The sequence below is a fragment of the Colletes latitarsis genome, unplaced genomic scaffold (genome assembly GCF_051014445.1).
Source record: "Colletes latitarsis isolate SP2378_abdomen unplaced genomic scaffold, iyColLati1 scaffold0007, whole genome shotgun sequence".
In the NCBI taxonomy this organism is placed as follows: Eukaryota; Metazoa; Arthropoda; class Insecta; order Hymenoptera; family Colletidae; genus Colletes; species Colletes latitarsis.
The window spans coordinates 25,558,157-25,573,006 of NW_027488367.1; positions in this window are offsets into that span (position 1 = coordinate 25,558,157).

Below are 14,850 nucleotides of genomic sequence, written 5' to 3' on the forward strand. Positions count from 1 at the left end.
GATTTTCACTGATCAGACTCATACATTCGCATTCTTCACATACTCGTTGACGAGATCCTGGGTTTTTTTCTAGTTTGTATCACGTTGTAATGTGGGACCACACTGAAACAATCAATTAAACCTTGTCTTGATAAATATTTTAGAGGGTAACGCATGTTAGGCTTGGGTTAGGTCTAGGATTTGCACTCAGCAGGCTCATACTTTCGCATATCTCTCATACTTCACGGCTAGATCCTGGGCCGTTTCTGGATTGTATCACGTAGTAATGTGGTACCACGCTGAAACAGTCAATTAAACCTGGTTTCGATCAATATTTTAGAGGATAACGCAAGTTAGGTCTGGCATAGGTCTGGGATTCGCCCTCATCAGGCTCATACTTTCGCGTTTTTCACATACTTGTTGAACAGATCCTGGGTTTTTTCTGGTTTGTATCACGTAGTAGTGTGGTACCACACTGAAACAGTCCATTAAACCTGGTTTGGATCAATATTTTAGAGGATAACGCATGTTAGGGCTAGGTTAGCCCTGGGATTTTCACTCATTAGACTCATACTTTCGCATTCTTCTCATACTTGTTGAACAGATCCTGGGTTTTTTCTGGTTCGGATCACGTAGTAATGTGGTACCACACTGAAACAGTCGATTAAACCTGGTTTCGATCAATATTTTAAAGGATAACGCATGTTAGGTCTAGGTCAGGCCTGGGATTTTCACTCATCAGACTCATACTTTCGCATTCTTCACATACTTGTTGAACGGATCCTGGGTTTTTTCTGGTTTGGATCACGTTGTAATGTGGGACCACACTGAAACAATCAATTAAACCTAGTCTTGATAAATATTTTAGAGGATAACGCATGTTAGGCTTGGGTTAGGTCTAGGATTTGCACTCAGCAGGCTCATACTTTCGCACACTTCACATACTCGTTGACAAGATCCTGGGTTTTTTTCTGGTTTGGATCACGTAGTAATGTGGTACCACACTGAAACAGTCGATTAAACCTGGTTTCGATCAATATTTTAGAGGACAACGCAAGTTAGGTCTAGGTTAGGCCTGGGATTAGCCCTCATCAGACTCATACTTTCGCACACTTCACATACTCGTTGACAAGATCCTGGGTTTTTTTCTGGTTTGGATCACGTAGTAATGTGGTACCACACTGAAACTGTCGATTAAACCTGGTATCGAACACTATTTTAGAAGACAATGCAAGTTAGGTCTGGGATAGGTCTGGGATTTGCCCTCATCAGGGTCATACTTTCGCAGTTTTAACATACATGTTGACGTGATCGAGGGTTTTTTCTGCTTTGGATCACGTAGTAAAGTGGTACCACATTGAAACAGTCCATTAAACCTTGTTTGGATCAATATTTTTGAGGATAACGCATGTTAGGTCTATGTTAGGCCTGGGATTTTCACTCATCATACTCATACTTTCGCACACTTCACATACTCGTTGACAAGATCCTGGGTTTTTTTCTGGTTTGGATCACGTAGTAATGTGGTACCACACTGAAACAGTCGATTAAACCTGGTTTCGATCAATATTTTAGAGGACAACGCAAGTTAGGTCTAGGTTAGGCCTGGGATTAGCCCTCATCAGACTCATACTTTCGCAGTTTTAACATGCATGTTGACCTGATCGAGGGTTTTTTCTACTTTGGATCACGTAGTAAAGTGGTACCACACTAAAACAGTCAATTAAACCTGGTTTCGATCGATATTTTAGAGGATAACGAAAGTTATGTCTAGTTTAGGCCTGGGATTTGCCCTCATCAGACCCATACTTTCGCATACTTCACATACTTGTTGAACGGATCCTGGGTTTTTTTCTGGTTTGGATCACGTAGTAATGTGGTACCACACTGAAACAGTCGATTAAACCTGGTTTCGATCAATATTTTTGAGGATAACGCATGTTAGGTCTAGGTTAGGCCGAGGATTTTCACTCATCAGTCTCATACTTTCGCATTCTGCACATACTTGTTGAACGGATCCTGGGTTTTTACTGGTTTGGATCACGTAGTAATGTGGTACCACACTGAAACAATCCATTAAACCCGGTTTCGATCAATATTTTAGAGAATAATTCATGTTAGGTGTAGGTTAGGTCTGGGATTTGCTCTCATCAGGCTCATTCTTTCGCATATTTCTCATACTTGATGTCTAGATCCTGGGCTTTTTCTGGATTGTATCACGTAGTAATGAAGTACAACACTGAAACAGTCAATTAAACCTGGTTTCCATGAATATTTTAGAGGATAACGCATGTTAGGTTTGGGTTAGGTCTAGGATTTGCCCTCATCAGGCTCATACTTTCGCATATTTCTCATACTTCATGGCTAGATCCTGGGCTTTTTCTGGATTGTATCACGTAGTAATGTGGTACCACGCTGAAACAGTCAATTAAACCTGGTTTCGATCAATATTTTAGAGGATAACGCAAGTTAGGTCTGGGATCTAGGCTGGGAGGGTGGTCCTGAGGGGACCCTCCTCCCGCCAGGCGGCGCCGGGTCGGACCGGTTGGGGGTAGGAGTGCCTCCCCCTACCGGTCCGACGCAAGGGGAGGCACCCTCGGCGGTCTGGTGCGGCCATGAACGCCCGGCCGCCGAGGGGTGGAAACGGGGTCGCGGGCGGTTGCGAGTTGGGGCTCGCAGCCGCCACTAAACGCGGCCCCGGGACGGATAGCGGCGGGATGGAGTGGCCCCGTCCCGCCGCTATGAGGCAGTGTGTCTACTGGGGGGACCGATTGTCTACTGGGGGGGCCGATTGTCCCCCCGGGGGATGGGCGCGAAAGCGCGGGCACGGGGAGGATACCGGAAGAATGCTTCGAGCGATTCCCGGTATCCTCCCAAAGCGTGCCGAAGGGTCGCCGTGGGGTTTTTAGTGGGTAGGTCCGGCGCCTGTCGTTGTACGGGCGCGGGGAATCCCACACACCCCTCCCACCTCTCCCCAAGGAGGTGGGAGGGAGTCTTTCGAAGATTTTCCCCACGACAAAAAAAAAAAAAAAAAAAAAAAAAAAAGAGTTAGGTCTGGGATAGGTCTGGGATTCGCCCTCATCAGGCTCATACTTTCGCATATTTCTCATACTTGATGGCTAGATCCTGGGTTTCTTCCGGTTTGGGTCACGTAGTAGTGTGGTACCACACTGAAACAGTCGATTAAACCTGGTTTCGAACAATATTTTTTAGGATAGCGCATGTTAGGTCTAGGTTAGGCCGGGGATTTTCACTCATCAGACTCATACTTTCGCATTCTTCTCATACTTGTTGAACGGATCCTGGGTTTTTACTGGTTTGGATCACGTAGTAATGTGGTACCACACTGAAACATTCAATTAAACCTGGTCTTGATAAATATTTTAGAGGATAACGCATGTTAGGTCTGGGATAGGTCTGGGATTTGCACTCATCAGACTCATACTTTCGCACGCCTCACATACTCGTTGAACAGATCCTGGGTTATTTTCTGGTTTGGATCACATAGTAATGTGGTACCACACTGAAACATTCAATTAAACCTGGTCTTGATAAATATTTTAGAGGATAACGCATGTTAGGTCTGGGATAGGTCTGGGATTTGCCCTCATCAGACTCATACTTTCGCAGTTTTAACATACATGTTGACCTGATCGAGGGTTTTTTCTGCTTTGGATTAAGCTGTAAAGTGGTACCACACTGAAACAGTCCATTAAACCTGGTTTGGATCAATATTTTTGAGGATAACGCATGTTAGGTCTAGGTTAGCCCTGGGATTTTCACTCATCAGGCTCATACTTTCGCATTCTTCACATACTTGTTGAACGGATCCTGGGTTTTTTCTGGTTTGGATCACGTAGTAATGTGGGACCACACTGAAACAATCAATTAAACCTGGTCTTGATAAATATTTTAGAGGACAACGTATGTTAGGTCTGGGTTAGGTCTAGGATTTGCCCTCATCAGGCTCATACTTTCGCATATTTCTCATACTTCATGGCTAGATCCTGGGCTATTTCTGGATTGGATCACGTAGTAATGTGGTACTACACTGAAACAGTCAATTAAACCTGGTTTCGATCAATATTATTGAGGATAACGCATGTTAGGTCTAGGTCAGGTCTAGGATTTGCCCTCATCAGGCTCATACTTTCTCATATTTCTCATACTTCATGGCTGGATCCTGGGCTATTTCTGGATTGGATCACGTAGTAATGTGGTACCACACTGAAACAGTCAATTAAACCTGGTTTCGAATAATATTTTAGAGAATAATTCATGTTAGGTCTGGGTTAGGTCTGGGATTTGCTCTCATCAGGCTCATTCTTTCGCATATTTCTCATACTTGATGGCTAGATCCTGGGCTTTTTCTGGATTGCATCACGTAGTAATGAAGTACAACACTGAAACAGTCAATTAAACCTGGTTTCCATCAATATTTTAGAGGACAACGCAAGTTAGGTCTAGGTTAGGCCTGGGATTTGCCCTCATCAGGATCATACTTTTGCAGTTTTAACATACATGTTCACCTGATCGAGGGTTTTTTCTGCTTTGGATCACGTAGTAAAGTGGTACCACACTGAAACTGTCCATTAATCCTGGTTTGCATCAATATTTTAGAGGATAACGCATGTTAGGTATAGGTTAGCCCCGAGATTTTCACCCATCAGACTCATACTTTCGCATTCTTCACATGCTTGTTGAACGGATCCTGGGTTTTTTCTGGTTTGGATCACGTAGTAATGTGGGACCACACTGAAACAATCAATTTAACCTGGTCTTGATAAATATTTTAGAGGACAACGTATGTTAGGTCTGGGTTAGGTCTAGGATTTGCCCTCATCAGGCTCATACTTTCGCATATTTCTCATACTTCATGGCTAGATCCTGGGTTTCTTCCGGTTTGGGTCACGTAGTAGTGTGGTACCACACTGAAACAGTCGATTAAACCTGGTTTCGAACAATATTTTTTAGGATAACGCATGTTAGGTCTAGGTTAGGCCGGGGATTTTCACTCATCAGACTCATACTTTCGCACGCCTCACATACTCGTTGAACAGATCCTGGGTTTTTACTGGTTTGGATCACGTAGTAATGTGGTACCACACTGAAACATTCAATTAAACCTGGTCTTGATAAATATTTTAGAGGATAACGCATGTTAGGTCTGGGATAGGTCTGGGATTTGCACTCATCAGACTCATACTTTCGCACGCCTCACATACTCGTTGAACAGATCCTGGGTTATTTTCTGGTTTGGATCACATAGTAATGTGGTACCACACTGAAACATTCAATTAAACCTGGTCTTGATAAATATTTTAGAGGATAACGCATGTTAGGTCTGGGATAGGTCTGGGATTTGCCCTCATCAGACTCATACTTTCGCAGTTTTAACATACATGTTGACCTGATCGAGGGTTTTTTCTGCTTTGGATTACGCTGTAAAGTGGTACCACACTGAAACAGTCCATTAAACCTGGTTTGGATCAATATTTTTGAGGATAACGCATGTTAGGTCTAGGTTAGCCCTGGGATTTTCACTCATCAGGCTCATACTTTCGCATTCTTCACATACTTGTTGAACGGATCCTGGGTTTCTTCTGGTTTGGATCACGTAGTAATGTGGGACCACACTGAAACAATCAATTAAACCTGGTCTTGATAAATATTTTAGAGGACAACGTATGTTAGGTCTGGGTTAGGTCTAGGATTTGCCCTCATCAGGCTCATACTTTCGCATATTTCTCATACTTCATGGCTAGATCCTGGGCTATTTCTGGATTGGATCACGTAGTAATGTGGTACTACACTGAAACAGTCAATTAAACCTGGGTTCGCTCAATATTTTAGAAGATAACGCATGTTAGGCCTAGGTTAGGCCTGGGATTTGCCTTATCAGGGTCATACTTTCGCAGTTTTAACATGCATGTCGACCTGATCGAGTGTTTTTTCTGCTTTGGATCACGTAGTAAAGTGGTACCACAACTAAAACAGTCAATTAAACCTGGTTTCGATCACTATTTTAGAGGATAACGCAAGTTAGGTCTGGGATAGGTCTGGGATTAGCCCTCATCAGACTCATACTTTCGCATATTTCTCATACTTGATGACTAGATCCTGGGCTTTTTCTGGATTGCATCACGTAGTAATGAAGTACAACACTGAAACAGTCAATTAAACCTGGTTTCCATGAATATTTTAGAGGACAACGCATGTTAGGTCTAGGTAAGGCCTGAGATTTTCACTGATCAGACTCATATATTCGCATTCTTCACATACTCGTTGACGAGATCCTGGGTTTTTTTCTAGTTTGTATCACGTTGTAATGTGGGAACACACTGAAACAATCAATTAAACCTTGTCTTGATAAATATTTTAGAGGGTAACGCATGTTAGGCTTGGGTTAGGTCTAGGATTTGCACTCAGCAGGCTCATACTTTCGCATATCTCTCATACTTCACGGCTAGATCCTGGGCCGTTTCTGGATTGTATCACGTAGTAATGTGGTACCACGCTGAAACAGTCAATTAAACCTGGTTTCGATCAATATTTTAGAGGATAACGCAAGTTAGGTCTGGCATAGGTCTGGGATTCGCCCTCATCAGGCTCATACTTTCGCGTTTTTCACATACTTGTTGAACAGATCCTGGGTTTTTTCTGGTTTGTATCACGTAGTAGTGTGGTACCACACTGAAACAGTCCATTAAACCTGGTTTGGATCAATATTTTAGAGGATAACGCATGTTAGGGCTAGGTTAGCCCTGGGATTTTCACTCATTAGACTCATACTTTCGCATTCTTCTCATACTTGTTGAACAGATCCTGGGTTTTTTCTGGTTCGGATCACGTAGTAATGTGGTACCACACTGAAACAGTCGATTAAACCTGGTTTCGATCAATATTTTAAAGGATAACGCATGTTAGGTCTAGGTCAGGCCTGGGATTTTCACTCATCAGACTCATACTTTCGCATTCTTCACATACTTGTTGAACGGATCCTGGGTTTTTTCTGGTTTGGATCACGTTGTAATGTGGGACCACACTGAAACAATCAATTAAACCTAGTCTTGATAAATATTTTAGAGGATAACGCATGTTAGGCTTGGGTTAGGTCTAGGATTTGCACTCAGCAGGCTCATACTTTCGCACACTTCACATACTCGTTGACAAGATCCTGGGTTTTTTTCTGGTTTGGATCACGTAGTAATGTGGTACCACACTGAAACAGTCGATTAAACCTGGTTTCGATCAATATTTTAGAGGACAACGCAAGTTAGGTCTAGGTTAGGCCTGGGATTAGCCCTCATCAGACTCATACTTTCGCACACTTCACATACTCGTTGACAAGATCCTGGGTTTTTTTCTGGTTTGGATCACGTAGTAATGTGGTACCACACTGAAACTGTCGATTAAACCTGGTATCGAACACTATTTTAGAAGACAATGCAAGTTAGGTCTGGGATAGGTCTGGGATTTGCCCTCATCAGGGTCATACTTTCGCAGTTTTAACATACATGTTGACGTGATCGAGGGTTTTTTCTGCTTTGGATCACGTAGTGAAGTGGTACCACATTGAAACAGTCCATTAAACCTTGTTTGGATCAATATTTTTGAGGATAACGCATGTTAGGTCTATGTTAGGCCTGGGATTTTCACTCATCAGACTCATACTTTCGCACACTTCACATACTCGTTGACAAGATCCTGGGTTTTTTTCTGGTTTGGATCACGTAGTAATGTGGTACCACACTGAAACAGTCGATTAAACCTGGTTTCGATCAATATTTTAGAGGACAACGCAAGTTAGGTCTAGGTTAGGCCTGGGATTAGCCCTCATCAGACTCATACTTTCGCAGTTTTAACATGCATGTTGACCTGATCGAGGGTTTTTTCTACTTTGGATCACGTAGTAAAGTGGTACCACACTAAAACAGTCAATTAAACCTGGTTTCGATCAATATTTTAGAGGATAACGAAAGTTATGTCTAGTTTAGGCCTGGGATTTGCCCTCATCAGACCCATACTTTCGCATACTTCACATACTTGTTGAACGGATCCTGGGTTTTTTCTGGTTTGGATCACGTAGTAATGTGGGACCACACTGAAACAATCAATTTAACCTGGTCTTGATAAATATTTTAGAGGACAACGTATGTTAGGTCTGGGTTAGGTCTAGGATTTGCCCTCATCAGGCTCATACTTTCGCATATTTCTCATACTTCATGGCTAGATCCTGGGTTTCTTCCGGTTTGGGTCACGTAGTAGTGTGGTACCACACTGAAACAGTCGATTAAACCTGGTTTCGAACAATATTTTTTAGGATAACGCATGTTAGGTCTAGGTTAGGCCGGGGATTTTCACTCATCAGACTCATACTTTCGCACGCCTCACATACTCGTTGAACAGATCCTGGGTTTTTACTGGTTTGGATCACGTAGTAATGTGGTACCACACTGAAACATTCAATTAAACCTGGTCTTGATAAATATTTTAGAGGATAACGCATGTTAGGTCTGGGATAGGTCTGGGATTTGCACTCATCAGACTCATACTTTCGCACGCCTCACATACTCGTTGAACAGATCCTGGGTTATTTTCTGGTTTGGATCACATAGTAATGTGGTACCACACTGAAACATTCAATTAAACCTGGTCTTGATAAATATTTTAGAGGATAACGCATGTTAGGTCTGGGATAGGTCTGGGATTTGCCCTCATCAGACTCATACTTTCGCAGTTTTAACATACATGTTGACCTGATCGAGGGTTTTTTCTGCTTTGGATTACGCTGTAAAGTGGTACCACACTGAAACAGTCCATTAAACCTGGTTTGGATCAATATTTTTGAGGATAACGCATGTTAGGTCTAGGTTAGCCCTGGGATTTTCACTCATCAGGCTCATACTTTCGCATTCTTCACATACTTGTTGAACGGATCCTGGGTTTCTTCTGGTTTGGATCACGTAGTAATGTGGGACCACACTGAAACAATCAATTAAACCTGGTCTTGATAAATATTTTAGAGGACAACGTATGTTAGGTCTGGGTTAGGTCTAGGATTTGCCCTCACCAGGCTCATACTTTCGCATATTTCTCATACTTCATGGCTAGATCCTGGGCTATTTCTGGATTGGATCACGTAGTAATGTGGTACTACACTGAAACAGTCAATTAAACCTGGGTTCGCTCAATATTTTAGAAGATAACGCATGTTAGGCCTAGGTTAGGCCTGGGATTTGCCTTATCAGGGTCATACTTTCGCAGTTTTAACATGCATGTTGACCTGATCGAGTGTTTTTTCTGCTTTGGATCACGTAGTAAAGTGGTACCACAACTAAAACAGTCAATTAAACCTGGTTTCGATCACTGTTTTAGAGGATAACGCAAGTTAGGTCTGGGATAGGTCTGGGATTAGCCCTCATCAGACTCATACTTTCGCATATTTCTCATACTTGATGACTAGATCCTGGGCTTTTTCTGGATTGCATCACGTAGTAATGAAGTACAACACTGAAACAGTCAATTAAACCTGGTTTCCATGAATATTTTAGAGGACAACGCATGTTAGGTCTAGGTTAGGCCTGGGATTTGCCCTCATCAGGGTCATACTTTCACAGTTTTAACATACATGTTGACGTGATCGAGGGTTTTTTCTGCTTTGGATCACGTAGTAAAGTGGTACCACATTGAAACAGTCCATTAAACCTTGTTTGGATCAATATTTTTGAGGATAACGCATGTTAGGTCTATGTTAGGCCTGGGATTTTCACTCATCAGGCTCATACTTTCGCATTCTTCACATACTTGTTGAACGGATCCTGGGTTTCTTCTGGTTTGGATCACGTAGTAATGTGGGACCACACTGAAACAATCAATTAAACCTGGTCTTGATAAATATTTTAGAGGACAACGTATGTTAGGTCTGGGTTAGGTCTAGGATTTGCCCTCATCAGGCTCATACTTTCGCATATTTCTCATACTTCATGGCTAGATCCTGGGCTATTTCTGGATTGGATCACGTAGTAATGTGGTACTACACTGAAACAGTCAATTAAACCTGGGTTCGCTCAATATTTTAGAAGATAACGCATGTTAGGCCTAGGTTAGGCCTGGGATTTGCCTTATCAGGGTCATACTTTCGCAGTTTTAACATGCATGTTGACCTGATCGAGTGTTTTTTCTGCTTTGGATCACGTAGTAAAGTGGTACCACAACTAAAACAGTCAATTAAACCTGGTTTCGATCACTATTTTAGAGGATAACGCAAGTTAGGTCTGGGATAGGTCTGGGATTAGCCCTCATCAGACTCATACTTTCGCATATTTCTCATACTTGATGACTAGATCCTGGGCTTTTTCTGGATTGCATCACGTAGTAATGAAGTACAACACTGAAACAGTCAATTAAACCTGGTTTCCATGAATATTTTAGAGGACAACGCATGTTAGGTCTAGGTTAGGCCTGGGATTTGCCCTCATCAGGGTCATACTTTCGCAGTTTTAACATACATGTTGACGTGATCGAGGGTTTTTTCTGCTTTGGATCACGTAGTAAAGTGGTACCACATTGAAACAGTCCATTAAACCTTGGTTGGATCAATATTTTTGAGGATAACGCATGTTAGGTCTATGTTAGGCCTGGGATTTTCACTCCTCAGACTCATACTTTCGCACACTTCACATACTCGTTGACAAGATCCTGGGTTTTTTTCTGGTTTGGATCACGTAGTAATGTGGTACCACACTGAAACTGTCGATTAAACCTGGTATCGAACACTATTTTAGAAGACAATGCAAGTTAGGTCTGGGATAGGTCTGGGATTTGCCCTCATCAGGCTCAAACTTTCGCGTTTTTCACATACTTGTTGAACTGATCCTGGTTTTTTCTGGTTTGGATCACGTAGTAGTGTGGTACCACACTGAAACATTCAATTAAACCTGGTCTTGATAAATATTTTAGAGGATAACGCATGTTAGGTTTGGGTTAGGTCTTGGATTTGCCCTCATCAGGCTCATACTTTCGCATATCTCTCATACTTCATGGCTAGACCCTGGGCTGTTTCTGGATTGTATCACGTAGTAATGTGGTACCACGCTGAAACAGTCAATTAAACCTGATTTCGATCAATATTTTAGAGGATAACGCAAGTTAGGTCTGGGATAGGTCTGGGATTCGCCCTCATCAGGCTCATACTTTCGCATATTTCTCATACTTGATGGCTAGATCCTGGGTTTCTTCCGGTTTGTGTCACGTAGTAGTGTGGTACCACACTGAAACAGTCGATTAAACCTGGTTTCGAACAATATTTTTTAGGATAACGCATGTTAGGTCTAGGTTAGGCCGGGGATTTTCACTCATCAGACTCATACTTTCGCATTCTTCTCATACTTGTTGAACGGATCCTGGGTTTTTACTGGTTTGGATCACGTAGTAATGTGGTACCACACTGAAACATTCAATTAAACCTGGTCTTGATAAATATTTTAGAGGATAACGCATGTTAGGTCTGGGATAGGTCTGGGATTTGCACGCATCAGACTCATACTTTCGCACGCCTCACATACTCGTTGAACAGATCCTGGGTTATTTTCTGGTTTGGATCACATAGTAATGTGGTACCACACTGAAACAGTCGATTAAACCAGGTTTCGATCAATATTTTTGAGGATAACGCATGTCAGGTCTAGGTTAGGCCTGGGATTTTCACTCATCAGGCTCATACTTTCGCATTCTTCTCATACTTGTTGAACGGATCCTGGGTTTTTTCTGGTTTGGATCACGTAGTAATGTGGGACCACACTGAAACAATCAATTAAACCTGGTCTTGATAAATATTTTAGAGGATAACGCATGTTAGGTCTGGGTTTGGTCTAGGATTTGCCATCGTCAGGCTCATACTTTCGCATATTTCTCATACTTCATGGCTAGATCCTGGGCTAATTCTGGATTGGATCACGTAGTAATGTGGTACCACACTGAAACAGTCGATTAAACCAGGTTTCTATCAATATTTTTGAGGATAACGCAAGTTAGGTCTGGGATAGGTCTGGGATTTGCCCTCATCAGGCTCATACTTTCGCGTTTTTCACATACTTGTTGAACAGATCCTGGGTTTTTTCCTGTTTGGGTCACGTAGTAGTGTGGTACCACACTGAAACAGTCGATTAAACCTGGTTTCGATCAATATTTTTGAGGATAACGCATGTTAGGTCTAGGTTAGGTCTGGGATTCTCACTCATCAGGCTCATACTTTCGCATTTTTCTCATACATCATGGCTAGATCCTGGGCTATTTCTGGATTGTATCACGTGGTAATGTGGTACCACACTGAAACAGTCAATTAAACCTGGTTTCGCTCAATATTTTAGAAGATAACGCATGTTAGGCCTAGGTTAGGCCTGGGATTTGCCCTCATCAGGGTCATACTTTCGCAGTTTTAACATGCATGTTGACCTGATCGAGTGTTTTTTCTGCTTTGGATCACGTAGTAAAGTGGTACCACAACCAAAACAGTCAATTAAACCTGGTTTCGATCACTATTTTAGAGGATAACGCAAGTTAGGTCTGGGTTAGGTCTAGGATTTGCCCCCATCAGGCTTATACTTTCGCATATTTCTCATACTTCATGGCTGGATCCTGGGCTATTTCTGGATTGGGTCACGTAGTAATGTGGTACCACACTGAAACAGTCAATTAAGCCTGGTTTTGATCAATATTTTAGAGAATAATTCATGTTAGGTCCAGGTTAGGTCTGGGATTTGCTCTCGTCGGGCTCATTCTTTCGCATATTTCTCATACTTGATGGCTAGATCCTGGGCTTTTTCTGGATTGCATCACGTAGTAATGAAGTGCAACACTGAAACAGTCAATTAAGCCTGGTTTCCATCAATATTTTAGAGGACAACGCATGTTAGGTCTAGGTTAGCCCAGGGATTTGCCCTCATCAGACACATACTTTCGCATTCTTCACATACTTGTTGAACGGATCCTGGGTTTTGTCTGGTTTGGATCACGTAGTAATGTGGTACCACACTGAAACATTCAATTAAACCTGGTCTTGATAAATATTTTAGAGGATAACGCATGTTAGGTCTGGGTTAGGTCTAGGATTTGCCCCCATCAGGCTTATACTTTCGCATATTTCTCATACTTCATGGCTAGATCCTGGGCTATTTCTGGATTGGATCACGTAGTAATGTGGTACCACACTGAAACAGTCGATTAAACCAGGTTTCTATCAATATTTTTGAGGATAACGCAAGTTAGGTCTGGGATAGGTCTGGGATTTGCCCTCATCAGGCTCATACTTTCGCGTTTTTCACATACTTGTTGAACAGATCCTGGGTTTTTTCCTGTTTGGGTCACGTAGTAGTGTGGTACCACACTGAAACAGTCGATTAAACCTGGTTTCGATCAATATTTTTGAGGATAACGCATGTTAGGTCTAGGTTGGGCCTGGGATTTTCACTCATCAAACACAAATTTTCGCATTCTTCACATACTTGTTGAACGGATCCTGGGTTTTTCCTGGTTTGGATCAGGTAGTAATGTGGGACCACACTGGAGCAGTCAATTAAACCTGGTTTCGATGAATGTTTTAGAGAATATTTCATGTTAGGTCTAGGTTAGGTCTGGGATTTTTTTTTTTTTTTTTTTTTTTTTTTTGTCGTGGGGAAAATCTTCGAAAGACTCCCTCCCACCTCCTTGGGGAGAGGTGGGAGGGGTGTGTGGGATTCCCCGCGCCCGTACAACGACAGGCGCGGGACCTACCCACTAAAAACCCCACGGTGACCCTTCGGCACGCTTTGGGAGTATACCGGGAATCGCTCGAAGCATTCTTCCGGTATCCTCCCCGTGCCCGCGCTTTCGCGCCCATCCCCCGGGGGGACAATCTGTCCCCCCAGTTGACACACTGCCTCATAGCGGCGGGACGGGGCCACTCCATCCCGCCGCTATCCGTCCCGGGGCCGCGTTTAGTGGCGGCTGCGAGCCCCAACTCGCAACCGCCCGCGACCCCGTTTCCACCCCTCGGCGGCCGGGCGTTTATGGCCGCACCAGACCGCCGAGGGTGCCTCCCCTTGCGTCGGACAGGTAGGGGGAGGCACTCCTACCCCCAACCGGTCCGACCCGGCGCCGCCTGGCGGGAGGAGGGTCCCCTCAGGACCCCCCTCCCAGCCTAGGTCATCCGCCACGCCGAGGCGGCCGCCCGCGACGCCTCGCGACCGGGCGACGACCTCGGGCCACCGCACGAGCGCGAGCTTCAGCGCGCCGCTGAAGCTCGCGCACCCTCCCCGCAGCCTCCTTCTGCAACATTACGTTCTCGCAGAAGGAGGCCACGGCCCTCCACTTCTCCTCGCTGCCGAGCATGGCGCGCACCACGCCCGGCAGCGAGACATCCCGCCCGACGACGCCGACCAGGACTCGGCGCTCCCCCTCCCACGCGGGGCATACCTCCAGGGTATGATCCGCCATGTCCTGCTCAGCGTCGCAGTGGCAGCAACGCGCCGTCGGCTCCTTCCCTATCCGGCACAGGTATCTTCCGAAGCTGCCATGCCCGGAAAATACCTGTGCCAGCCGGTAGATGAGGCTGCCATGGCCTCTGTCCAGCGACTCCTTCAGGAGTGGCCGAACAGCCCCGACAGTCCGGTGCCCCGCGGTTGGCAGAGCCAGCCGCTCCTGCCACGCGAGCAACACGGACTGCCGGGCCTGGCGCCTCAAATCGCCCCAAGCAGGTTCCTGGCCGCCCGGGACCGCCCCCACCCCCGCGCGACGGTCGACGCGGTGCCGGTACATCACCGCGTGCGACCGTGCGAGCAGGTCCATGGGCGGCATCCCCGCTAGAACCGTCGCCGCCTCATGTGACATGGT